We start from the raw sequence: 26,534 nt of genomic DNA on the forward strand, positions 1-26,534 counted from the left end.
GGTTACGCACGGGATCTGCGTTCACGACCTCGCAACTGTTCAAGATCGGCTCCAGGGAGGACTCCAGTTGCGGACACTGTAATCATCCGGAGACTATCGAACATATCCTGACAGAATGCCGCGCATACATACTATGCGGGAAACTCATCTTCCCCACGCCAGGCCTGGCATATACTGGCGGACGTCCTCTTCCCCGAAGGTTCTTATGCAGAACGACTTTCAAAAACTCGCGGCCTCGTGCGCTTTCTTCAAGAAACGGGCCTCGCGGAAAGACCACTCTAGCGCACCTCTCATCTACAGTGTGCCTCCGTCCCATCAGTATCGGTCATCCCACCTATGCCTCACTTCGAAATCGTCAACTCCCCTCTCCCCCCCCCCCTTTTTTTTTGTTAGAGTCGTGATGATGCCCACTTGAGTGCGGCCAACAACGGCAAGCTACCTCGACCTCCCCCCCCCCCCTCTGTTTTTAGAGTGTACACCACACTTTTACAGACAAACTACAGGCTCCTATAGGCAACCATAATACTGAATAACATCATGCTCTCCCCTGATATTTGTTGAAAACGGGAGACCTACGCCTTTTTATGACACTTATGCAGTTACGTTAATTGTCACAAAAGGACGTACCCTCCCCTCTCCTTAAGTCAGAAGCGATCATTCTTAAAAATGAGGGGAGGGGGGGGGGTAATGGCAGGATCGGCTCGCTGTTGTTGGCCGTACAGAAGTGGGCGTCGTCACGACTATAGCAAAAAAAAAAAAAAATGGAGAGGAAAGAAAGACAGATGTAGGATAGAGGATGAAGGGCGGAGATGTGCAGTGGGTGGATGCGTTCGTCGGATAGAGCAAAGTGTTAGATGGGTCGTTGAGCAAGACCTGCCTTCAGCAGAAAGAGAATAAGGTTTCTTGCTGTAGCGGAACGTTCGGCAGAAGAACCACCGGGGTAGAAGATGTCCGCTAGCGTGCCCGAGCTGGAGCGAGGGAGATGGGCTTCACCACATAGCATGCTCCTAGCCAACCATCATCCCGAGTGACATCGTTGTTTCCCCCGATTTACTGAAAATGGGGGGGGGGGGGGGGGGCGTACGACATTTTTGTGGCATTATGCAGTTCATAATTGCCACAAAAATGGCGTACGCCCCCCGTTTTCGACAAATCAAGGGAGAGAACGTTGTCATTCGGGATGATGGCTGGCAAGGAGCGTGCTATGCGGTGAAGCTCTGCTTTTAGAGTTTATCATTCGGCGCAGTGGTTTGTGCAGAGAGCGTGTCAGACGGGGAAGTTATGTTTCAAAACGGCACCTTTATCGGTCTTCCACCACGGTCCATCGGTCTTCTGGCCACGTGACAACGCTATAAAGCTACCGTATTAAAACCCGTTTTGTACAATGCCACAAGAACGCGGCCATTTTTTTTAAGCGTACGTTCCCAGAGCCTCAACACAAATGGGTCGCTGCAAGCAAGCTGGGACGCCAAATAATGCCTACTCTTAATTGCGTCACGATCGATCTCTGGCAAAAATATAAACGGAAAACACAACACCCACGTAAGGAGCACTTTTACACGAGCCGTCGTGCAGGGATCGATTCACGTATCAACCGGGCTGCACCTTGTCCTTTGGCGCGCTATCTGCATTCACGTACGACCCGCCACTGCAATTATCCCGGCTATCGTCATTACATAAAAGGGCAGTCACATCATTAAGAAACTTCTTCACGGAACTTCTTATCTCCAGCAGTGACCCCACAATATTATTACGACGACCCGGCGCGACTGCTCTTCATTATATTCATCACGTAACGAGACAAGCGTCCCTTATTACATTTATACCCTTTAATGCGAGCGCGCCAACCATGCAGGTTCCGTTTAATGCGTGCGGTTTGTGCAGGAGGAGCGTTCGTTCGGAGGCTACTCAGTGCAAGGTTGTGTGAACGATTGAAGTGAATCTGTATGCATGCATGCGGTCTCGCAACTCAACACTGCCCGAAAACAGACAGCTCATACTTGAGACAACACATGGCTTCCTACCCTGCGTGTAATCTCTACACCCTAAGAAGAAAAAAAAAGGTGTGAAAAGGTGGTAACTTCTATAGTTACCACCTATATAGGTCGACATAGCGTCTGATAAAGGGTGTAAAAGAGTGGTAAAAGCAATTATCATATGTAGTGTGCCTGATTACAATAGGGACCCAGACAACCGTTTGCGTGGAGGATTAGACCTATACTCTTAAAAATGAACTTCGCCGCATAGCACGCTCCTAGCCAACCATCATCTCGAATGATATCGTTATCTGCCCTGATTTGTTGAAAACGAGAGGCGCACGCCTTTTTGTGACACTTATGCTGTTCATAATTCTCATAGAAAAGGCGTACGCCTCCCGTTTTCAGCAAATGCAGGGCAGACAACGATATCATTCGAGATAAAGGAGCGTGCTATGCGGGGAGATTTTTAAGAGTGTAGACTGAATGTTTAGTGAGCTCGCGCGTTCCGCCTCCTCTTTGTAGCTCACATCATATATTCAAATTGCCAAAAAAAAGTCGTACGCCCCCTCGCTCACCGAATCAGAAACGGTAACCCTATCATTCGTAGGTGGCAGGCAGAACTTTGCAACCTTTTAGGCAGAACATATGCGACAACTATTACCTCCTAAAAGGTGTAACTGCTCCACCCTTTTTCCTAACAGTGCATACATAGATTGTTAATGTATTTCAATTAGATCGTCTAAAATGCTCGCCAGTCATGCGTAAGACATACAGTCTTAAAAATGAACTTTTCATTTCATAAAGTTCATTTCTAAACGTGTAGGTTTGCAAAAATAATTACTTTACCGTTTGCCTTTACTTTTACGTTTATTTTCCACCAATTTTGGCGCTTTTGGCGATGTTGTAATTAAAGTTTGTAATTATGCGTAAATACGTTAACCAGACACACGAGCCATTAGTATTATACACGTTCGCATACAAATGAACTTGAAAATGAAAAAAGTTGATTTTTAAATAAATATGTTTTGCATAAATATGTTATGCACTATGCATTGTTTCGACTGAAAACATTCAGGAGCTGCAGATCGGACTGGAATGGTGTAGCTGGAGCTAATCTCTTTTGTTGTTCTATTATTCTATTATATTTATAATTCTGCTACTCTACACTCTTAAGTCGGTACCCTTTATTGTAACTTTTAGCAATGTGTAACCTTTATCACGGTCCTTTATATAGACGTAGATTTCCAAATATCGTAGGGGTTACACGTTCGATACATCTATATAGAGGTTAAACACGACTTGTAACGTGGCACTGGAGGAGCAATAGAGGTTACTTCAGTGTTCAACGGAAATCCAATCGTCGTAACTTATAAATGTGCCCTTTATAGGAACGTTGTAAATTCTAAACGAATTCCGCGTTTGAATTTCCTTCGTTTGTTTTTCTTGTTTCTTTGCAAGGTAACCTATATTAAAGGTACTGCTCAAAAGTCACTGTGTTCTCGTTCAAGCCGCACATTCAATCATTCAGTACGAGAGTGTCGGATCAGTGTGCGTTACGTTATTGTGTATCTGCGTCTGTGCGAACTGCGGATCGTGTTCAGAATTGTGAAGAATGCAAAAGGGTCAAGTGACGGAACTTTATCAGGGTATTTCTACGGTATGTTCACTACAAAGTTTACGTGGTTACGTTTTTGCGGGACAATCTAGGAACACTAAACACAGCACAGTCTGCCTCTCTAACACGGTTCAACGGTTCAACACAGTGTGTACGTGTGTCTCTTATGTCCGATATTTGCTTAGTCCTTTGTCATCCTTGTGTTTTACTTCTTCGTGTGCTTCTGATAAACCATAGCCGCGTCATTGTCACACATCGTCACACATCATCTGACGTGTCATTCTGACATATCAGAAAGGAATAGAAATGTTTACGGCGCGTACTGGAGAGGAAGTTGCAACAACGCGAGGACTGCAAAGAGTATACTTCCTTGAAACTGAATGTCGTTCACCACAGCTGAAGTATTGGTATCGTGACGTCCTCGCGCTCTTGCCTCAGCTGTAGTTCCAGGTTTGCCAATTAAATAATACATATGCTCCAGTTGCAATTATTTCTTTCTTTCCTTTGTTGTGCATATGAATCTGTACATGTAGCGATCACTCACTTTTCGTCACTGGAAGCCCTTAGATGAATTACGTATATTATAGCTATATGTTCCGAATGACAGTATGCGTTCTGCACTGATGAGAGCTCATTTTGAGCACCATTTGTTCTGTAGCGTCTGTGAAGAGGAGAGCGTCTTAGAGACAGCCATGCCTGGCGAAACTGCAACTTTTACGTCGGTGTGGCGGTTAGGAATCAGTAACCTCTATTTATAGGTGATCTGTCTAACGTTTATACAGGGTATTGCCCATAGGTTACAAGGTAACTTCTGAAATAGAGGGTAAAAATTTTGAAGTTTTTACCCTTTACTAGAAGGTACCAGGTTTAGAGTGTATTCTTACTCATGCTATATTCTATATCTCGCTTGCTGGCCTTTTGTTGTTGACATGCTGGTACAACGGCAAGGTGGCAGAAAGGAACAAAAATGCTTCTTGCCACCCTGTACCAGTATGGGTAAAATATGCGGCAAAACACCAAATGTTCAACCACCCGACACGTTTTCTACAGTTACCGATCTTGTTGTGCTTGTGTTTGCGAGAGATCACTCTAAGAGAGTACCTTTAGTCCCTTTCTGGACTGAATGTACGGAAGTTATGCGAAGTTTTGCAGTGCTGTGAGTAAATCTTAGCGTCAGGGGACTATTGGGACTATTACAAATCGAATATAGCCGTAATTCCTCCCCAATCTACTGTGCAGGTATCTCGCTTGATATCTCATACTCGGTGCTCAGAAAACAAGGAAGAAGATGAAGAAGAAGAAGCACGTATATAGATGCAAGAGATTTACGATTTTCACATTAACGTATGCAAGAAAGCGCAGGTTCTTTTCTATGCGACCTTCTCATTCCTAACCTGTACGAGTGTATCGTTCTCTTCCTATCAAACGTGTCATTCAATACGGTTGACGTTGCGCATTGAGATATTTCCCACGAGCTCAATGATGTACGGCGGTGGACGCAATAAACAAGCTCTCTGACAGAGTCAGCAAATCACGACCAGCGAAGCGAATCTTCCACTCAACATAGTGATGGCAGACAGCTGCGTGAATATTACGAAGCAATTTCCCTCGTCACTACATCACACTGAACGGGGACATTGAAAAGACACAGCGCGTAGAACAAAAAAAAAAAAAAAAATGTGAAAAGGTAGAACAATCAAAGGGGTAGGGGACGCATAAGCGGAGGAAACCCGAATGAGGTCAGATGTCACCATCTGACACGATGATCACCCTCCATGAAGACGTAGAAAGAACCTTCCTCATCATTCCGGCCAATCTCTCCCGTAAATAAGCATACCTTCCTCCTAACACGGATCCTCTCTATATACACGGATGTCCACCAAAAAAAGGTGCCTGCGAGGAGTCAGACAGAAAACGACGAAACGGGGACACAAGCGTCCCTCTTTTCTTTTTAAACATTTCTTCTCTTTTTTTTTGTCGACCGAACGAGATACTTTTTAAGAGCAGGGGGCGGGCTTTGCTTTGAAATGCACTAGTTAGTATAGTTACAAAGCACACGAAGGATGTCGGTCGCTCCCATGACTTGCTTAACACGCAAAGCGTACGCCTTCCTGTGACACTTACGCAATAATGCTAATTGCCACAAAGAGGCGTACGTCCCGCGTTTAGCACAAATTAGGATTGATAACGGCACCGTTCTCTGCAGTGGTCGATATATGTTCTGCGCGTTATGTGGTAAAGTTCTAATCTAATTTTTGGTTTGATTGCGTTCCGTGTCAGCGGCGCGAAGCAACTGTGGCTATGAGGGGCATACCTGGAGAGAGAGGGAGGACGGCAGGAAGGAGTGGCAGACAGGAGGATTTGTGCGCGACCTGGTCAGACTTCCAGGGGAAATGTGCCGACATTCGTCTGTGAAATCTGCCGGAAAAGACCATGCAAAAACCTCCGACAGCACAGCCGGTGGTAGTTCTGCTTTAACAATGTAGAGGCTCTCGTATCAGTGTCCTTGGACAATCCTTAGACAATAACGGTGAACCTTATCTCGGTAAAAACCCGACCGCTAGGACGTTCCCCAAGGAAAGCTGCCGACCAAATGAAAACTCTCCCATCCTGCTTATCGATCGAGTGCATGCATCCATAACCATTCCATATCCGGTTGCCTTCGACTACACTTTCACGAGTCATTCGCGGACGCCGAGCACCATCATCACTCCATGGGACCGGCCAGACCAGAAGCCCATGACACCGTTTCCGACCCAATCAAGAGATCGCCTCCTCCGTTTGCCAGTTCCTTTTCCCCCTGAGAGACATACGTAATTACACGCAACGGTAATTCAAAATCACGCTACACCATCATCGTCTGGCTTGGATGCTTGCTTGACCAGCCGACATTCGCAATCGTCCGGCCGTCCTCTGCCGCCCAGAGGCTTCCCGACGAATGAAGCAATAAATGAATAAATAAAGCATACTCGTCGACGCGGCGCCGTAATGACAGCTATAAAGGGCAATATGCGTCACAGTCGCCATCACCAGAAAGAGGTGGATCGGAAGACGGACCATCTACAAGGACGGTAGACACGAAGATTGTCTGTTTAATTTTGGGAATATAGGAAGCTACACACAACGAGAAAAGGATGTCTCGCAACTATTGTTGTTTGACGCGCGTCCTTCGGGGGTGTAGAGCGAGCGCGTAATTGTGCGGTCTACAAAGTGTGACGGAATAATTTCTGGTTACGCGCGATCCGTAACCGGTACTTAGTGACGTAACAGCGTGACATTCAACAACGTGACGTTTAGAGCACGCGGTGAAAGGAACGATGTTACATAACTCGTTCTTGAAAGAATGTGACATTGGGGAAGGGAGTAATTTTATTTGCTGGAATGTAGGAAGCAGTCGAACTGAGTCCCTTCTTGCGTACACTCTGAGGAAAAAAAAGGAGTAAACTAGGGAGTACAGCTTCTAGTCCAATATATAGTGAGTACTCCCCATTTTACTCCTATGACCCTTAAGTTTACTCCCCAGCACTGCAAATAGATCCGAAGCCTCGCATAAACTTCCGTGCATGTGGCCCCGAAAGGCAGTAACGGCTGTGGCAATGCATATAATCCCCAAAGGGAGTAATTTTACTCCCTTTGGGGATTATATGCACCCCATCGTCATTCATGTAGTTGTTGTTGTTCCTTTTTTGTGTACCCTATATCGCTACGTTTGCTCTTGTCCGTCGTACTGTCCTGAAGGCAGTGGTGCTTGAGCCCTGTGTTTTAGGGTTTTCTGTTGTTGTTGTTTTTTAAATCGGGGCTAAAAATACGGTTTTATTTCAGGAGCCGTAAAACAGGGTGATATCGGGTGGAAAAGTAGATTCCGGGTGGAGAGTTAAAAAAGGCGTTTCTCGCATTTTAGATCAGAACAGCTGTGCTGAATGTCCAGTGCCCGTATTGCTGGCTGAATTGGTGGCGCCTAAGTGATCATGATGCAATTCGGATGGTAAAAACGAGTTTTACCCTAAAACACAGGGCCCTACAAACTGATCTCGAGCGTTTTAACTGAGCCTTATCTAGCTACTGCCTTTCTTTACACACTCGGAAACGACACCAATGTTAGGTCCGATTTCGTCTCGCTCAGACAATTTTTCCTCGTTGAGGGAGAAAGAAGCAAAAGCAGGCTCCGTCCTAAATGCCGTCCGAAGCCGGCAAGGCTACGCGGAAATCCATTCTCACAGCACTGCACAAAACACACACACACACGTACAATACCGAACGACTGAAAAGCTCTCACCTTTGCAGCGAGTAAAACTTTTTTTCTTTCTATTCTTTTATTTATTCGACCTCATTCCTTCACACATTCTCTCCATTTCGTTTCCTGCTGCCTGTACTTCCGATACGGCCCCAACTCATGCATTACCCAATTTGACACCGGGCCTTCGTCCGTCCAATCCTTCTTTAGTGCTGCGCTTCGCATCCGTAATAATGGAAGGATATTTTATCCGCGTCCGTTCTTCAACTCCTTACCAGACCTGCACGTGCGATGAACTCTCGCTGGACGGGGTCGCTAAGAGAAACTATAATGCGGGCGCGTGTCGAAAAAGGTCCGAAATCCAATCTGGAATCCAATCAAAGCCGGATTCCGCTATCGTTTGTCTACGGTGCTGCCTTGTGAGGCATAGATGGTGGTGGTGATGGAACTGGATTGTATCTCATTACGGCCGAAGTCTCATTACGGCCGATGTCTCAATACGGCCGAAAGTCTCAATACGGCCGATAATCCTTTAATCCCCAAGTGGCTCATTACGGCCAAAGTCTCAACACGGCCGAAGGCAGTCTCATTACGGCCGAAGATGTCTCATAACGGCCAAATGCGAAAATGTGTATTGTAACCTGCATTAATATGCAATGTCGCAGCCATAGGTATGGATATATATTCAGCCGGGTATAAGGCATGCACTGTGCCCTTAGGGCCCTTATCATATTTATATCCACATATTGCGAGACAAACGGTATGTTATCATACCACAGCACAATGCAACATATTGTGTAATGTGTACTCCCACAAGGTAGTGTTGATGTTGCTGTGAAGCAGGCTACTATGTGGAGTTAGCTACTTGTAGAGAGCTAGATGAATATTGGCTTTGTTGTGACGCTTTTGGAGCCATCCTATACAGTCACTGGCCAAGACGGAACACCTACCTCAGTGGATGTGCTCTCCGTAGTCGGCCACGTTCAGGCGGGCAACGTCACGACCGCGACGTTGCCCGCCAGAACGTGGCGACTTCTGCGATAGTCGACTATCGCAGGGGGGGGGGGGGGGGGTCGTGCGTCCTGGGCCGACCTCACAGGACACTGTGCCGACATGTGTCTTATACATGCAGTTTTCACCACTTCCGATTTGGTGCCAAAACGACATCCGGTTTCACAGCAAACACAGTCTGCGCCAACCACTGTGCCGATTGATATACAGTTATCGCTTCTGATTTGAGGAGAGAGAGGGTCGTATACACCTTTTTGTGGCAATTCAAATTGCCACAAAATGGCGTACGCCACCCGTCTTCAACAAATCAGGAAAGCGGAAGATATAATTCTGTATGACGGCTGGTTCCGAGTGTCCTTAGTCGCGGAAGTTTAGGAAGTCTTCGTGGCACCGGAAGTTGTGGCGCGGGCTTGTTTATGTTTATCCGAGAATGTCATGCCACGAATGATGGGGTTATCGCGCTTCTGACTCGAAGACAGAGAGAGATGGGGGTGGGGGGAGTACGCCTTTTTTGTGTGGCAATTACCATATATACAAATTGCGACAAAAAGGCGTACGCCCCTCCTCTCCCTCTCTCTTCGAATCAGAAGCGATGCCCCTATCATTCGTGGCAATGTCTGGCTGGTGCACAGCGTGCTATGCTGTGAAGTTCGGTTTCGAGCGTAACACGTTGCACGGCAGTTATTGCACAGAATGATAGCGTTCTTCTGATTTGCGGAAAGCGCGGGGCGTACTTATTTTTGTGATAATTCGCATAATTGTGTACACGTACATATATTGTTTTTAACAAATCGGGGGAGACAACAACAACAATAAATGAAGGAGAAGTGATGATGATGACATGGGATGTCTTCCCTCATTTGTGGAAACCGGGAGGTGCGCCTTTTTGTGACATTTATGTAGCTATGTTGTCACAAACGGGCGTACGCCCGGTGCTGTCCACAAATCAGTGTGTCATATGGTGAAGTTCTGTTCTAAGAGTGCAAGACACAGTCTTCAAAATGGTGGTGGTGGTGGTTAAAGGTGGCGGTGGCGGTCTTAAAAATGAACTTCGCCGCATAGCACGCTCCTATAGCCAACCATCATCCCAAAGTGACATCGTTCTTCCCCCCGATTTGCTGAAAACCGGGGGCGTACGCCATTTCTGCGGCAGCAATTCATAATTGCCACAGAAATGGCGTACGCCCCCCGTTTTCACCAAATCAAGGGAGAGCCATTCGGGATTATGGTTGGCTAGGAGCGTGCTATGTGGTGAAGCTCTGTTTTTAGAGTGAAGAACTGGACACGAGAGAAAATGGCCGCTATTGACACGCACCTGCCTGAAGCAGGTATACGTGCGACCTGCGGAAAAGGGATGCCTGTAAATCTACTCGAAATTATTATCAATTATTATTGTTAAAAAATGCCCGGATCGACCACTGAGAAAAGAAAGAAAGAGACTAATATTTCAGTGTTTGTGTGCCCTCATGTGGCGAATTTCCCCATTCGGCCATAATTAATTTATCTGTTGTTGTTGTGCCCGTTTACGATCCATATACACATGCTATGAAGGAACCACATTTCTACATACCGAAGATGTCGTCGAGAACAGCCTCACATTAGACCTGCAAACAAAGGAGAACAGATCAATTGAAGCGTTACATATCCTTTGCTCAGTCTAATATTGCTATTGTCATTTTATCTCATGGCACCGTTGTATATAATTGTATAGATATTTTGTATCGATGTCGGATATCGATTGTCCGTTTCACAACTTGTGTTCCAGAAGAATAATGGAATTGTCAAATAGGGAAAGAATGGAGTGGCGTATTATAGTTCGTCTGTGCAAACGGAGTAATTGGCCACAAAATCTATGCCTTTAAGTGGTTCGTTAGAGGGGGGGGTCTATTTATTTTGGTAGGAAAAGTCAGCCAGAAAGGACGACTTGCTATTCCTTGGTAAATAATTCCTTAGTGGGTATAGTCAAGTTCCTGCACTCTAAAATTCGTAGCGATGGTTCGCGCAGAGCGTGTTATGCGGTGAAGTTCTGTTTTTAGAGTGTGGGGTGTCAGAGTCAAGCGATAGGGGGTCAGAGGTCAGAGGTCTGCCGCCATCCAACCCACGATGTCACAGTCTGCTGAGGAGACCGCTACCCCGCAGGTATACGTAATAACTGAAACATTTACTGCAACACACAGTTGTCTCCGCACATGAACGTACGTTCCATTCAATCCCTCATGCGAAGAAGAAAAATGAATACGTAGGAGGGCAACGGGCGCCGGGCAGAGAAATGCTGAACACGACGTTCGTGGGAAGACCATTTACTAGGGCTCGCTATTCAATGAAATGTGTAGAAAACATGATTGGCATAACTACATATCCACTACGTGGTTGCCCCTTTTAAAGTAGTACTTTTATCGACAATAAATTCCCCTAATTTCTTCTTGAGGTAACATTTCTTCTCACGAGTGTGTTCAATTGCGCTAGTCGGTACATCGTCATTGTAGACGGTAAAACAACGTGAAGAATGAGGTGCACATATAGGAGAAGTGCTGTGTCCTGTCCTGTCCAGAGCTCGTCCCTGTGTTGTGTCTCCGACTATGATGCACTGTTTCCCCATAAACGTTTCTCTTCACTCTAAATTTTCGCAATTAAAATGTCACAGGTACCAGTGACATTTATAAGTATATGTACAACGGGTGTCATAATCGTTCGTGGAGTCACCTGGATATGCCGGCGTGGACGTGAGTGGCCCATCCTGCATCAAGGAGCCCAGGGGGCCACAAATATGTCACCGGTTTTACCTTGCATACCGCTCAATTCCGACTGCATACTGCCCGCTATTAGACAGTCATGCTCTTCATAAAGGAGGCAGACGACAAAATCAACGCGCACGAAAAATGAAGAAGCTCGAGCCATATAAATATTACGCATCGATAGATCCGGCAACAAGACTTCAGCATTCAATACTGACAGCAGCGCAAGTATATTCTCGGCAACGTCAGAGAGCTTGAACAGCGCCGAGCGGGGCTGGCATCAAACTTTTGACTCTCTTTTATTTTTAGGTGGGTGCAGTTACAATGATATTGTAGAGCGCGTGCCGAATCGAGATAGAAAATAGCTTCAGGGATAATGTAAACTGTCAGCTGCGCTGTACGGATCGATGACACCTGACTCCAGGGTGAGACAGCTATGGGTACCAGTGACAGAGATCATAGTGTGAATGAAGAAGAAAAGCAACATACGAGGAAAAGCGACGACACTGCCCAGGACGATATTCAACGCACGGTCCGGCATCGCGTCAACGCTTCACAGACGCTTCTATTCCCCTTCTTCTACGCTTCACAGACTCGTCTTGTCTTCTCAAGCAGATGACTTTTTGAACGAGGTCCCCCCCCCCCCCCCCCCGTAACTTTTCTATCACTGTCATTGTCGAGCGTCTGTTGGCGTTGGCGTTTTTTGATACGATGGTGTCGTGCGCTACGTGAAGGTGGTATTAAACAACGGTTACTGAGTTGGACGCCTACGGATCCAATGTGAAGCATGCAAAGAGAACTTCGGTACAACGGGATGTAAACCCATCCATGCACAACCCAGGGAGAAGGAGGTTGTTTTCCTAGTTTTTCCCTTTCTCTGCTTTTTTTTTTTTTTTGTTAGTCCCGCGTTAGCAAGGCACATGTGACATGAGCGGTGTACAGGCGTAGCAGGATGGAGGAAACCTTTAGAGACAGCTGGGTAGTATGCGCCCTGGGCCGACTTCAGGGCCGATATTTCCCTGGAAAGTCTGCGGGGAAACCCAGTGAAAACTATTGGAAGGGTGGGATTCGATTGCAGTATAAGGCATGACACTGGAACTAACAGTAGCTAATTGTAGATGCCGCGGTAATCTTGTTCACGATAACGGTTTCGAAAGTACGATAAACGTATCACGTTTCTGGACTTTGATTTTACAGATTCCCTTATCATATCGTTTTCGTATGGAGCGCTTAAGATGTACTACGACTCCCGTTTTGTGTTCAATCCGTACATCCAATTTCGCTAAGCGAACTTACCGGCCGTCACGTCACTTGTGCGCATGTCAGCGTTCGGAGGGGGGGGGGGGAGGTGCAGCCTCAGCTATTATATCAGCCGTAAGTTATACGCGCAATACGGCAATACGAGGGAGTACGCTCTTTATTGGATACGGAACTATACACATAGAGGAATCAATCAATCAATCAATCAATCAATCAATCAATCAATCAATCAATCAATCAATCAATCAATCAATCAATCAATCAATCAATCAATCAATCAATCAATCAATCAATCAATCAATCAATCAATCAATCAATCAATCAATCAATCAATCCATCAATCAATCAGAGGAATACATTGTCGAGAACTACACACTGAAAATACACTCCTCTTACAACACAAATAGATATTTTGCGTATCTGCCCGCACTTCCCGCAAATAAAGTAGCGTTTCCCAAGAAATCGGTTATCGGTTTTTCTCTCCCACACCGTTCCTTCGGTCTTTCGCTTCTTTTCTTTTTGTGTGACGAGTAACAGAGATAAAGATTCCCTTTTACGTTTTACTTTCCGCTGGCTACTAAGCGACAGGCTTAGCGTTCCAGACGCTCTTAATCCCATTCCGTCCAAACATTTTCCTTATAAGTTTCCCGTTATAAGTCCTGGCGCAGTTTGCCAATACGACCGCTACACTACAAATAAGACGAAGAGAAAATAAAAAACGGGCAAAGCGACATCCGCGTCAGGGAAGCTTGCATGCTATATACATATATAGGACAGTCGTCTCTTTAGATCCAATCACTATCAGAAAACAACGAGACTGTAAACGAGATTAGCGAATAAAATGCTATTACCTCCGTCCATAATAAGATTGTGCCGAAGCGGAGAAAGCTCCGAAGGAGTCTACGAATGTGTGCTTTATACTTGCGAGGTATTTTTGAGACTATAGCTCAGAGCTCTTCTATATAGATACGAGACGTTCAAGTTATGCAGATTTTTTTATTTAAATTGGTGACGACCACGCAGTGTGCTTAGAGTTTTAGAGTTTAACCCGATTCTTCCCCGAATTTGCACCCCTAACTGAAGGTTGCCTCTTTAGGGTGAAACCCGATTTTTATCCGGCAAATTGCCCTCACTGAGACGTCGGTAGGAATACACACTAACTTGTTTGGCAGCAAATGCAGTTTGAGTAACTGAGCCCAATTTCTCCCCGAATTTAGCATACTGGAAGTTTTTTCAGCCCAATTTGCATGAATTTAGAGCGCACGTTTATTTATCCGATTTCCCCCCCGAATTTAGAAAAAAATATTTCCCGAAAACTTCAGACTCAACTACGTGAAGATAAATTACTATGAGAGTTCGCCATCATTTACGATAATTAGAAGGAAGTAAATAAGCAAATTAACGGGGATTCAAATTGCTAAAATGGCTCTGTGTCCGTAGTAAGGTTTAGGTATATGCTGGACGGCTGTCAGTTTCACCACGGCAGTGTCTGCGTCGATTTCGAGCGACTGAAGGACAAGAAGCGACCCGTTCTGGTGCAGAAAAACAATTACTCTCTCAGACCACGTGATATTCATATGCTACGGCAGCCGACGTCTTTTCATGTAGCGTTTATAGTTCCTCCTATCGCTCACGGCAGATCCCCGTAGAAGTTCTTACATACACACGCTTCGATGTTGACCCAGTGAGCCAACTTTTAAGCGTGCGTGCACAGTTCGCGCCAGTATTGGTGCCAGAGCGAAGTATACGCATACCCATGAGCCACTATAATTGCCTTAGAAGGGTAGAAAATCCAGCGAACCGGTAAGGTTGATACGCATGAACCTTTAACACGTCGTCCATAACCCTTTAAATACCATGCCAATGATGAGAACGGTGCCCGGAAGAAGAACAGTCTCTGTTCGAAATATCAGCGGCACCCCCTTTCCGAGGCACTTCCCTTCATATACTATAATTGACGGTACGACAGCATGAAAAGCGTGCCGACGATTTCGGGCGAGTCCTCCGTCACGTCTGACGGCCCACTCCGTCCTGCTGTCCTCTCTCCATCTGTCCACGTTCTCTTCTTCTTCTTCGCGGCTCATAGCCACAGTTGCTTCGCGGCGCTAACACGGAATAAAAAAAAAAATAAACATTTCGGGCAAGGAAAGCGTGTTCTACGCTACAAAAGACTCCGTCAAGAACAATCAAGGCTGTTCGCCAAACAAGCATATTTTGAGCCCCTAGCTTTATTTTCGTGAAGAAAAAAAAAAAGAAGCATTTCGCTACATTAACCTGGATTCGAAACAGGGTCCTTCGGTTTTTAAATTACATGCCTTATACCATGCTTTGAAGGAGCCTGTTTTAGTACATACAACTCGTGGAAGAGACTGCACGCGAGCTCGCTTCGTCTGGTGACTCCTCCAACGCTACATGTGTCTCGTCTTTTGGCACATTTTTCGTGTGCACGTACTATTCTATTCGCCATATTTTAATATTCTGTTAGTTGTGCACGATTTTGACAATGATGCAAAAAACCTGGAAATTAAACCGTCTTCACGGCAGCTTCCCCCCCCCCCCCCTCTCTCTCTTTCTCTCTCCCTGTCTGTTTATTAATTAGGTATCGCTTCGTGGTCTTGGGCCCAGCGAATAATCAAGACTTTCCGACTTTTCATGTGTTCGTATTTTTTGTGTGTAAGCGTCCTGGGATAGCCAGTTCAACTTCGCCTTGACTCACATCCCCATTTTCGTTTTTTTTTTCTTTCTCTCTCTCTCTCTTTAGCGCATCACCATCACCAGCTCCCTAGTGGTTAAAACGACCGCTTTCCACGCCGAGACTGGAAAGTGACGCGGGTTCGAATCCACGCACCACCTGTGCTGCCTGGGGTTTTCCCTGGATCTTCCGTCAGACTTCATAGAAGAATGTCGGTGCAGTTCCCCCCGAAGTCGACCCAGGACGCGCGAGCTAACCCCTCTGTCCCTCACTTCTTCCTGCTGTCCTCTCTCCATCTGTCCACGTCTGCGTGCCGCTCATACCCACAGCTGCTTCGCGGCGCTAACACGTAATAAAAGAAAAGAAGAAGAAAACATCACCATCACTTGCACTGCGCGAAAAACCAGCTCGTGCCAAAGTTTGCCTACCTTCCTTGCAAACTGTATACACTCTCCGACCTGAACTCAGTGTACGACGTACATACATCATGCGTGCCATATTACCATATTAAACTGGACAGTCACCAACCGATCTATTCGAACCACAGAATACAGTCTTCAAGCATCTCCAAAGGCCACTGTGGGGGACCACACCATCGCCATATTCCGGTCTCGCCCGATGTCTTGTCTCTGCCGAAACTCATATCAGTCACAGGTTCAGAAGATGACTCCCATTTTCCAGAACAATTAAAGGGGGAACGTGGCGGGGGGGGGGGGTTCAAATTCCCATAAATTTCGGGCTTGTAAAACGCCGCGACGCGTCCGCGTGGATTCCGCGTGTCGCTTAAGATCGATTTTAATTAGGCGTATCGAATGTCCGGTCTCGGACGTTGCCGCAGTTAACGTATCGTGTAATAGTCGGCCCGAGGAAGATAAGATGATATGGTCTCGTCCCTGCTGGAAGGAAATTAACTGGGGAAAAGTTATTTTCCGCGTCCCAATAAGCGTATCTCACGCGCCAGTTCTAACGACATTTCGAGCTTCCAAACTGCGCGATATAGGTTCTGCCGTGAAACATGGCCAAAGCGACGGGAAACTTTTTGAAACGGACGGAATCGGGCACACAATCTGTTCGGGCACAATTCGTTACTGGAATCTATATATCCATTCTGCTATCTATCGCTTCATCTGAGACAAAGATGAGTTTAGTTCATATCATTTCACGAATGTGCAGAAGTTCTACCTACGCATATCGCTGACATCTAGCGGACGAACAACGAAGGTTTTCATGATGGAAAGCAAGCAGACTGTTGACAAAGAAATCTTCGAAAGCCATCGCGTGACAGGACCACGGACGGACGTACACGGTGGTTGGCCTGTTCTGCGCATGAATGTGCGTGTAAGAGAGGAGAAGGAAAGGAGAGGGCGAGAGTGTGTGCCCAATAGGGCAAGAAGACTTGCCAGGAAACAACAATAACAAAACTCCAATGTCATATAATTGGTCAGCGTACTTGACCAGCAAGAAAGATGACTGAATTCAAATCCCACCACCAAAACACACATGGTGTATACATGACGCTGAGCTCGACAGGATGATCTTAAAATATTTCTATATTCCATAAGAACTCAATTTGAGAAAATTCCTGACTGTCCCACTGAAGACAAAATTATCTATCTATCCGAAAGGCCTCCAGCCTCCGAGACTTTTCAACGGCAGAACTCCATCGCTTATCACTCACCTAGCCAACCATCATCTCGAGGGATAACTGTATTATTCTCCGCAATGGTTGGCCTTTTTGGACTTCCGACTTCTTCGCCGACTCGCGCTCTATATACCCGTAAGTATTACCTGAAAAAAAAAAAAAAAAGAAAGAAAGAAAGAACGAATAGGCTTGGAGCAGGGTGGCTGCCACTACAAGCGCCTGCAGCTCCATGTCATTTGGGTTGGCCTCTGTCTTACAGACTCGGCGAAGGTGTTCAAAGCGGCAGTGTATCGTTAAGGAAGGCGCAACGTTTAGGTCATCTCCCCCATCACTTTACAAAAGGAGGAAGGCCTTTGGTCAAGAGCCTTGAAGGGATTTCTTTAGGGATTTCTCTGGTCTTGCTCTTGCTGGTTCATGGTCTAGGCACTGCATTGCAACGTCAAGTGTGTCCTCTGGCACCTTACATCTGCTGCAGTTGTTCGAGACCACAATTTCTGTGCTTTGTGCTCCGCGGTGCATAAAGCACCCAGACGGATCTGGTGAACAGTTGTCTCGAGGCTTCGGCCCATGTCGTGTGGGATGACCGTTTGTGAGCCGGGGTCTACGTGGGTCATATAATCGGACTCCCGCTGGGCTTGTTTCCATGTCATATTTTTAAATCTTGTGGCTTTTCTGAGCAATCTCTTCGCACGTGACTTCGAAAACGGGATTGCAGACAACTTGCTTTTTCTCTATAATCTACAACGCGCTCTATAATATATTATCGGCATTATGAATCCTTGGAATCCACACGGCCAAATGAGCCAGACGAACTCCCCCAGTTGCACAACGTGTTGAGCGGAAGCCGACATTGACCACTGAGCCCCTACGTCATTGATTACGTAACGCCGCCGCGCAAAGCATGCTGGTGGGCATGTCAGCTTTATCAGCCTATCAGCCGAGGCGTTTTTCCCACTTCTTGCCCACCACATCAAAATATAACCTTGAACCGGTCTTCTCATGACGTCACATGTTTGTAAACAGAGGGTCGTCTATTACCCTGCAACCGATATCTGTCTCCAACGTCACTTGCGACAACTTGGTTACCCCAACGCCTCTATGACCACTCTGCTCGGTCCAGTCCTGCACAACCAGGGCGCGGTGTGTGATGTGATGTGATAGAAAAAAACAAAACAGAAAACAAAAAAAAAAACATGGAGATTGAAGTCACGACAAAGACAGACTGGCTACCGCAGACCACTTAGCCACCAGTTAGTTGAAATAAATAAAAAAAGGGAGACCATGAGCGGTTACGACTACCCTCTTGCGCTTTCTTCATGCTTCCGGCCTCTCAACCGCCCTCTAAGGCCCCCCCCCTCCTTTTTTTTTTGTGTGTGTGTGTGTTTCTTTCTTCTTTTTGTAAAGGAATAGCAAGTCGGCCTATACGCTGTAAAAACAGAACTTCACCGCATAGCACTTAGTGCGCCAATCAGTGCCGCGAATGATAGGGTTATCGCTTTTGATTCGTGGAGAGACGGAGGCGTACGCCTTGTTGTGGCAGTTACCATATATGGAAATTGCCACAAAAAGGCGTACGCCCCCTCTCTGCTCGAATCAGAAGCGATAACCCTATCATTCGTGGCAATGGGTGGCGCACAGCGTGCTATGCGGTGAAGCTCTGTTTTTAGAGTGTACGCCTGACTAACCTCTCCTCCCTTTTGAATAAACATATCCCCCCCTCACACACACACACACACGCACACAGACATACACGGCTTGAAATTCGCGGGCAGGAAGTCGGAACTTCTCTCCCGCTGCAGAGAACACGGGAGGAGGAGGTGCGGGAGAGGACGCCAACGCGTCCGTTAGGAAGCGCCCTTTTTCTTTGAGCTGGGTGTATCGTTCCGCCCCTGCCTGTGGGTTGGTATGAATGCCATTAAGATGTATGGAACGCACGTAAAATGTAAGAAATATATAATCGCATCCTCTTCTCGCTCATAAAACACTCGCGGTGCTGTTCGCGGTCTAACCGGCCTCCTACAAGAGCCCCGAGCGGAGTATCTCTCTTCGGACGGTATCCAAACAGACCATCTACAAAACACTTTCGCAATTCCAAATAGTGTAACTAAAGCACGTCGACATCGCTTTCATTCGTACGCGACCTTCGTGTGACCATTTAACTTTGTAAAGCAGAGGAAGCTCGCAAAGTTTTAAGTCTTCTTCAAACGCGGGTCAGGTCTACTGGAGAGATTTCAAGAGCAGATACAGGGGAGCAGTTGAGTTGAGCTATCGAATGCAAGGACGATCGTTGGATAGATACCGAAGAAGAGTAGAGTGGCGCGCATCGCCACTGTATGAGAAGACACTGAGTGTACATTCAGTTCGTACCGCATGATTTAATCAACGTATATAGGCGCAATCACTTGTATCTACTACCAGTCTTCGATAGTAAGTGAGCTGTGGGTAAATTGTAATTCTCGTAACTGTAGGTATATAGTTACCACATTTGGTGAAAGTAACTATAAGGCGTAACTGTAATTACGTTACCACACGTGTGTGGTAAAGAAAGAGGTGTGGACGCTCGGAATAACTTTCACATTGCCAAAGTGATACGACCATTCTTTGCAGCGCTTCCCTTGAACTACTTTTTACTGTACAGGAAGGGATGAGGCTTATTGGCTGGAAGCCTGGAACATTGAAAGCTTACTGATGATAAAGCTGATACCACCACCACCACCATCACCTACTGCTGATAACTTGGAAAACCAAATGCTGCTTATCTGTAACAAGCATGTGTTGTTACTCGGATGCTGTTCCTTAAAAGTAACTGCAAAGTAGCTAAATTACTTTAACGTGGCAACTCTAGCTGCAACTATTACAGTTTGAAAAAGTAACTAGCAACCTACTATTTCCACAAGCTAATTGTAACTTAGTAACTTTTTGGAGGTAACTTAGCCAATTCAATTGAATTGTTTATTTTTCATTATGCTCCTGTACAAACATAACGGGGGCTGCTTGACTAAGGCATCACCCCTTTACACTTGGTGCGACACAGCGGTGCAGTTGTGTACGTATGACATACATATGTAGTAATAATCCACACAGTATAGTAAATACAGGCCAAATGATATAATGAAAGAACGTAAACTGGAATACCACGCGGTAACATGCACTCACTGAGCAACCATCCGCGATCTTACAATGAACACCAGTGCAATCTTACAACAACTGGGTGACAGAAAGCAGGGGGGGGGGGGGGGATCGGTCAACTCAGATAAACATCACGGAGTTTCCTTGGGGAGATAGAAAAGATATCTACAATACATGCCGTTTTCATCGCTTCCGGTGTGGTGCCGATGGTGATGGTGGTGAAGGGGATCGCCGTTGTCGGCCTCACACAGGGAAACGTCACGACTGAGGCCCTAGGGGAATGTGTGTCCTGGGCTGACTTCTAAGGGAACTGTGCCGACATATGTCGGAAAGCGTCTGAGGAGAACCCAGGAAAAAACCCCAGAGAGCACAGTCGGCACCGGGATTCGAACCCGGGTACCTCCCAGTCTCGACATGACATGGCTAACCAAGCTAACCACTGAGCCAAAACGACATCCGGTATCACAGCAGCCAACCACTGTGCCGATTGATACCGTTATCGCTTCTGATTTGAGGAGAGAAAGGGTCGTATACGCCTTTTTGTAGCACTTCAAATTGCCACAAAAAGGCGTAAGCCTCCCGTTTTTAACAAATCAAGAAAGCCGGGAAACGAACAAAAAGACGACACAACACATAGCACAGAATGTGTTGTGTCATCTTTTTGTTTGTTTCCCGGCACAGGGGTTTTTATCGCTTTTAAAGTATGAACTACCGGACAGCCCTACATTTTCGAAAGATATAATTCTGCATGGCGGCTGGTTCCGAGTATCCTTAGTTGCGGAAGGACCGGAAGTCTTCGTGGCACCGGAAGTTGTGGCGGGGGCTTGTTTATGTTTACCCGAGAATGTCATGTAGTATACTCCACGCGAAACAGACGTGCAAAAAAAGTTTGGAAACATTCTTAAAAATGAAGGGGGGGGGGGGAGATAATGGCAGGATCGGCTCATCGTTGTTGGCCACACAGAAATGGGCGTAAAAAAAAAGAAAAAGAAAAAGACTGGTTCATTCTTAAAAATGAACTTCACCGCATAGCACGCTCCTAATCAACCATCATCCCGAATGACATCGTTCTCTCCCCTGATTTGTTGAAAACGGGAGGCGTACGCCCTTTTCTTTTTTTTTTTTTAGGAGCGTGCTATGCGGCGAAGTTCATTTTTAAGAATGAACCTGTGTGTTACACTCTTAAAAAATGAACTTCACCGCATAGCACGCTCCTAGCCAACCATCATCTCGAATGATATCGTTATCTGCCCTGATTTGTTGAAAACGGTAGGAGTACGCCTTTTTTGTGACAATTATGAACAGCATAATTGTCACAAAAAATGGCGTACGCCTCCCGTTTTCAACAAACGGTATCGTAACGGTATCATTAGAGATTATGGTTGGCTGGGAGCGTGCTTTGCGGTGAAGTTCATTTCTAAGAGTGTAGCTAATAAATAATGGGACAACTTAGTGATTCTTAGTATTTGAAGAAGAGTGGTGTACCACGCGAAAGCTACTGCGAAAAGCTAAACTCTGAAAAAGCTAGTGTGAAAAGCTTCAGTGTCTACTTTTTTAGTGATGTTTGGTCTCCGAGGACCTGACTTCTTTCCCTCCCTGCTACTGTTCGAAGTGTACTAAAAAGGTGAGAAGTAAAATCATGGCACGTTTTCTATTACACTGATGGCCCTCTTTTGTAGCAGAGAACACAGTGTACTAATCATTGATAAACTAATAATTTGACTGATATCGGAAGCATATAACGACACTTTGCCACTTTGCCGCAGCTGAAATCCACGAGTCATGGCCACTATACTCTATACTCTTTGCTGCTCTTCTACTCAGAGACAATGTTTACCCGCGTCAGATACAACCATTGAGAGGTTCCTATATCTTCGTTACAAAGTTGGAACAGTTTGCAACGTAAATTTAAAGCGCTGCCGATATTTTGTTCTCACGATCCTACAGCAAACATTACGTTTTATCTTAGTGTATCAGTAGGATCAAAGTCAAGCTCGATGGAAATCTACAACGCTTACGTTTGTAATTTGGCAGATTGAATGGAATCAATCCGATCCTGTTTAGATTGCAGGTCGTCCGGAACACCGTGATAACAGATGGGTAGATTTTTCGTATAGGACGCTCTCACCTTCTTTCATCCACGTATATCTTTCCACAACAACAAACTTTCTTCATTACTAAACGCCATCATCGTTCTCCGTCATCAACAAGCCGGTAGACGCATAATTAAGCAGAAACGTCACTTCAAGCAGACAAACTTTTTGGAAACAGCGCGCCCACGAAGAGGTGCGCCCGCGTTAGGGTTACTCTTGCTGTGCCATATGACAACGACAGGAACACGTGGAGATCGTCAAATCCCTGATGCGGTAACATGCTCAAGAGTAGACCACACGAGTTACGCGTAAAGCTAAAGAAGAGAGAAAGGGAGATGATAGTGATTAAGGAATAGGACGTGCTTGCCTTCGAGTAAGCGTAAGAAAAAATATTTAAAAAAGCAGCAGTGCGTAAGGCAAACAACGAAAAAACAAAAACAAAAGAAAAGTAAAAGGCATAAAGTTCGTGTTATGGAGGTTGGATGGTGCCCGCCGTTTGCGACACGCGGACACCTAAGACGTGAGCTGAGCAAATTTTACAGGACAGTCACGCACACACGCACGTGCGTGAGGGAAAACTAATGGCTCCTACATCGTGACAGGTTCTCGGTCGCTCTGAAGTGTTTGCAGCGGGCTTACCTCAAGCAACTAAGTGGATTAGGCACCACGTTAAATATACGAACACGCTTTTCACGGCACTTATTTCTAGCGGAGGGATGTATGGGTCTCAAAAGGGATGCACAATGCAAATAAAAACTCGCATTCTTTAGTAACGCATGACTCGCTGTTACGTTTCACAGAATAGGAGTTCAATTGTCCGTGTACTCACCTGAGTGACATCCCGATTGAATATTCTAATGGAAGTAAAAGAACGAAAAAGAAATGCTCACGCGCAGAAGGTGCTGCCGCGTCTGAATATCGCGAGTGGTACAGTGGGCGCATAGCAGACGACACAGCAGTCGGCCCTGTCGTCTGCTACAGAATACCTTGTGGCTGGGCTGGTTAGAGGAACACGAAAAGAAATGACTTGGAGCGGTCGTGCTCACGTGCGAGCAGAAAGCGATGACGTCTTGCACATCTTCCGCTGGAGTATTCTGGGAAATATCGCTCTAGTGAGTACACGGTTAAATGAGAAGTGAAAACCCTCGTCCTATTTTTTTTTTCGTTTTTGGCTTCGGCGAACTGTACAATAAACAAAAAGCGCCCTTAAGTAACAACGATGATCGTGTTCATAATATTTTGCTAACAAAAGTAGACTCCAGAATAAGTAATTGACATATAATTATAATTTGATTATACTCTGATTACGATGGTCGTAGCAGACCTCTAGAGAGAGAGAGAGACAGATCTTTGATCTACAAACCCTCTAGAAACCCCCTCCCCTCCTCCAGCCAGCCCATGGGCCTGTAGCTCTCGGCCAGGCGGCGTTGCGATCAGCGGACGACAGCGCCGCATGTGGAAGCGAATCGAAACAATGGTCCGCACTCAAGAGTGTTTCGGTTTCGCGGGTTTGGCTCTGGCGCAAGCAAGCAATGTATCGCATCCTGCGTGGGTTTGAAAAGCTGGAGGCCATTGACGATTGGGCCAGTTACTAGTCAATGTTTTCGGCGTCGACGAAGCATCGGACGGTAACGAAATCGTCGTTAAAGCGAAGTGCATTTCGGAAGAAGTGAAGGACAGCGTGGTTTATAGCGTCCGGTCAGTGGCGGATCCAAGGGGGGGGCGGTTGGGCGATCGCCCCCCCCAAAACGTCAGTTTATGCATTGCATTTCCCTCTCCCCCTCCCCCACTGCGCGCTCCGGCAAAGAAACCGCCCCCCCCAAACCGAGGGTCTGTATCCGCCCCTGCGTCCGGTTCGAGGTGAGTCGGCGTGATCGTACGTAATATTTGTTAACTGTACATCAAAATGATATACCTGATCAGAAAAACATTGAATGCACATTTTACCCGCACTGAAAGTTGATTTAACTCGATTTCGGTACCTCTCCATCACAGGTGTCCAAGTGTCCGTGAACAGTTTATGTTGCGTCGTGTACCTGTAAAGCGGGGAATTGCGGGAAAATGTAAGCACACGGCAGCAGTCTGCTGCTACCTGAACAAGGAAGAAGACGCCACATGTACGGGCAGCCACAAAAGAGGGGAAAGCCAAGCTCAAAGCCGCATGCGTGACTTGACAAAGGGTATCGCCGACTTATTTGCGAGTACGTACTATATGTATAATGTGGACAATGTGCTTTCCTTTAGACAGGAGCTCGGGTGCAGACCTTTCATATTGTATTTTTAGAGTTGATGAGGCTACAGTCATCTCTGCTGCATCGTTGATCATTTGCCAATGATCTTTCTCAACGGAATGCTGCTGCTGTACCCTGCTGCATCGTTGATCCTTGGCTATTCTGTTAATGGTAATTCTTCAGCATTTTATATGTTTCATCAACCAGTATTGTACCGTGTACTTTATTGCTCTTGGTAATAAACAGCTCGCATCTGATATATTTCTCCTTGTTTGTGTAATGTTTACCTGTACAGGTATATCAACCAAATGTATCCCCGCTGCAAAAAGAAAACCACCTGGTGATATCATTCACGCGTACCCAGGCATAGTTTGTCCAGGTCCTTGAGTCTGAACAGAGGGGAGCCTTACAGTGGGACTGTAAAGAGGTTCTGAGGCATTTTCGACAATGTAGTAACGGGAGAGCAAACGGAGAATCTATTTGATCTCCTAAAGGTCATGAGAGGGACACGCACGGTGTTCCATTATAGCATTCCAACAAAAATGCCAGGGGGTAGCTTCATAGCGGGTCTCTTGGAGAACATAAGTAAGTAATAAGTAAGTAAGGTGATTGCTTTTTTCGAAGTAAACATCACACTGCACGAAGACCCTCGAACATAGCAGTAAGAAGAACCGGCGGAAGTCGATGTCCACAGTAAGCCTTTCATATTTCCCTCTAATCTGCATGCGTTATGTTAGAAAGTAATAACTGTTTGGGAGAATTTGTGATATATCCAAGTAAATTTCTACCGCAAGTTGTTTGGGTATAACTTTACATTATCTCCAGGTAGAATGCAGAGCGGAAACTTTGAGACGTTTTTACGGTGTACGGACGCAATTAACGCTTTCCGCCTTTCTGTCTCTCAAGGGTTTCCGAGGAAGCGATAAAACCTTATTTTTTTGACGTTTTGGAATCTGTTATGGTAGCAAACGACACAACAATACCGTGTGCCCGATTTGTGTTGTGGTTTGCCGTGCGTTGGCAATCAGAAAGGCGGCCTATTTAACCACGATACATATGCTTGGCTGCCTGGCTTTGCGGACCAGTCACTGCTCCCGCTTCCGCTTGGGTCCCGATTGGCGCTCGCGTCGCCGGGCAAACTTGAGCGCAACAGGCCCATAAGAGAATGAGTGATGTTGATGTCATTCCGTGACGTATGCTGTACGGCGCAAGTAGCACCGCGTTGCCTTCGTAGAAGACGCATTTTCCGTGTGAAATGAGGCCTCGCTGCTGCTCGTTACTCTGATATTACGTCACACTGGTCTGATTACGCCTAGCCAGGAGATCGGGCTGGGCCTCCAGAATTACGCCGCACCGCTCATGTTTTTTTTTCTTTTTTTTTAAATTCAGTCGCGCAGTCACCAGGCACTTTTCAGCGAAAATATTTCGCATGATGACTCCTGATAGCCTGTTTGATGAATGAATTTGTTGAATAGATGGCGTGGTTTCCAGCAATGTGAAGTGTAATTTCATTGCTCCTTGGGACGAAGACCGATGTCAATGCAGCAACGAAATCGAGTATTGGAAGTTCACACGCTACCAGTAAAAGTATCACTAAGAAACTGGAGCACACATTCTGCACAATGGCAAACGATAATCTACGTAGAGGATACACACGATGAAGAAAAAAAGAGAGAGAAAAAAAAGCCACTTATCCGCTTATTCAGTATTGTAGTCAGGTAAACACGGAAGATAAATCCGGGGAGTTATTCAGGGTACACGACACTTCATTCACCCTTTCACTTTGTAAGTCTTTCCACTTTCCAATATAATGGGAACACGAAAGTATGTTTTTCTTATGGCGAAACTTCAATGCTTCGGCATTTGACTCGGAATTCTTCCTAAATACAACGCACCGACAAATGTGTCAAGAC

The 26,534-nt window shown here is 46.0% G+C and overlaps 1 protein-coding gene across 2 annotated transcripts in view; it reads right to left on the bottom strand.

Moving 5' to 3' along the window:
* LOC135391175 (protein O-linked-mannose beta-1,2-N-acetylglucosaminyltransferase 1-like) overlaps positions 1-26,534 on the bottom strand; it is a 224,411-nt gene that overhangs the window by 96,473 nt on the left and 101,404 nt on the right. For both annotated transcript variants that reach the window (XM_064621308.1, XM_064621309.1), the window contains exon 3: positions 10,410-10,443. The gene's annotated coding sequence lies outside the window, so the exon portion shown is untranslated. The remainder of the gene's footprint in view (positions 1-10,409; positions 10,444-26,534) is intronic.

This window comes from Ornithodoros turicata, chromosome 4 (genome assembly GCF_037126465.1).
Source record: "Ornithodoros turicata isolate Travis chromosome 4, ASM3712646v1, whole genome shotgun sequence".
In the NCBI taxonomy this organism is placed as follows: Eukaryota; Metazoa; Arthropoda; class Arachnida; order Ixodida; family Argasidae; genus Ornithodoros; species Ornithodoros turicata.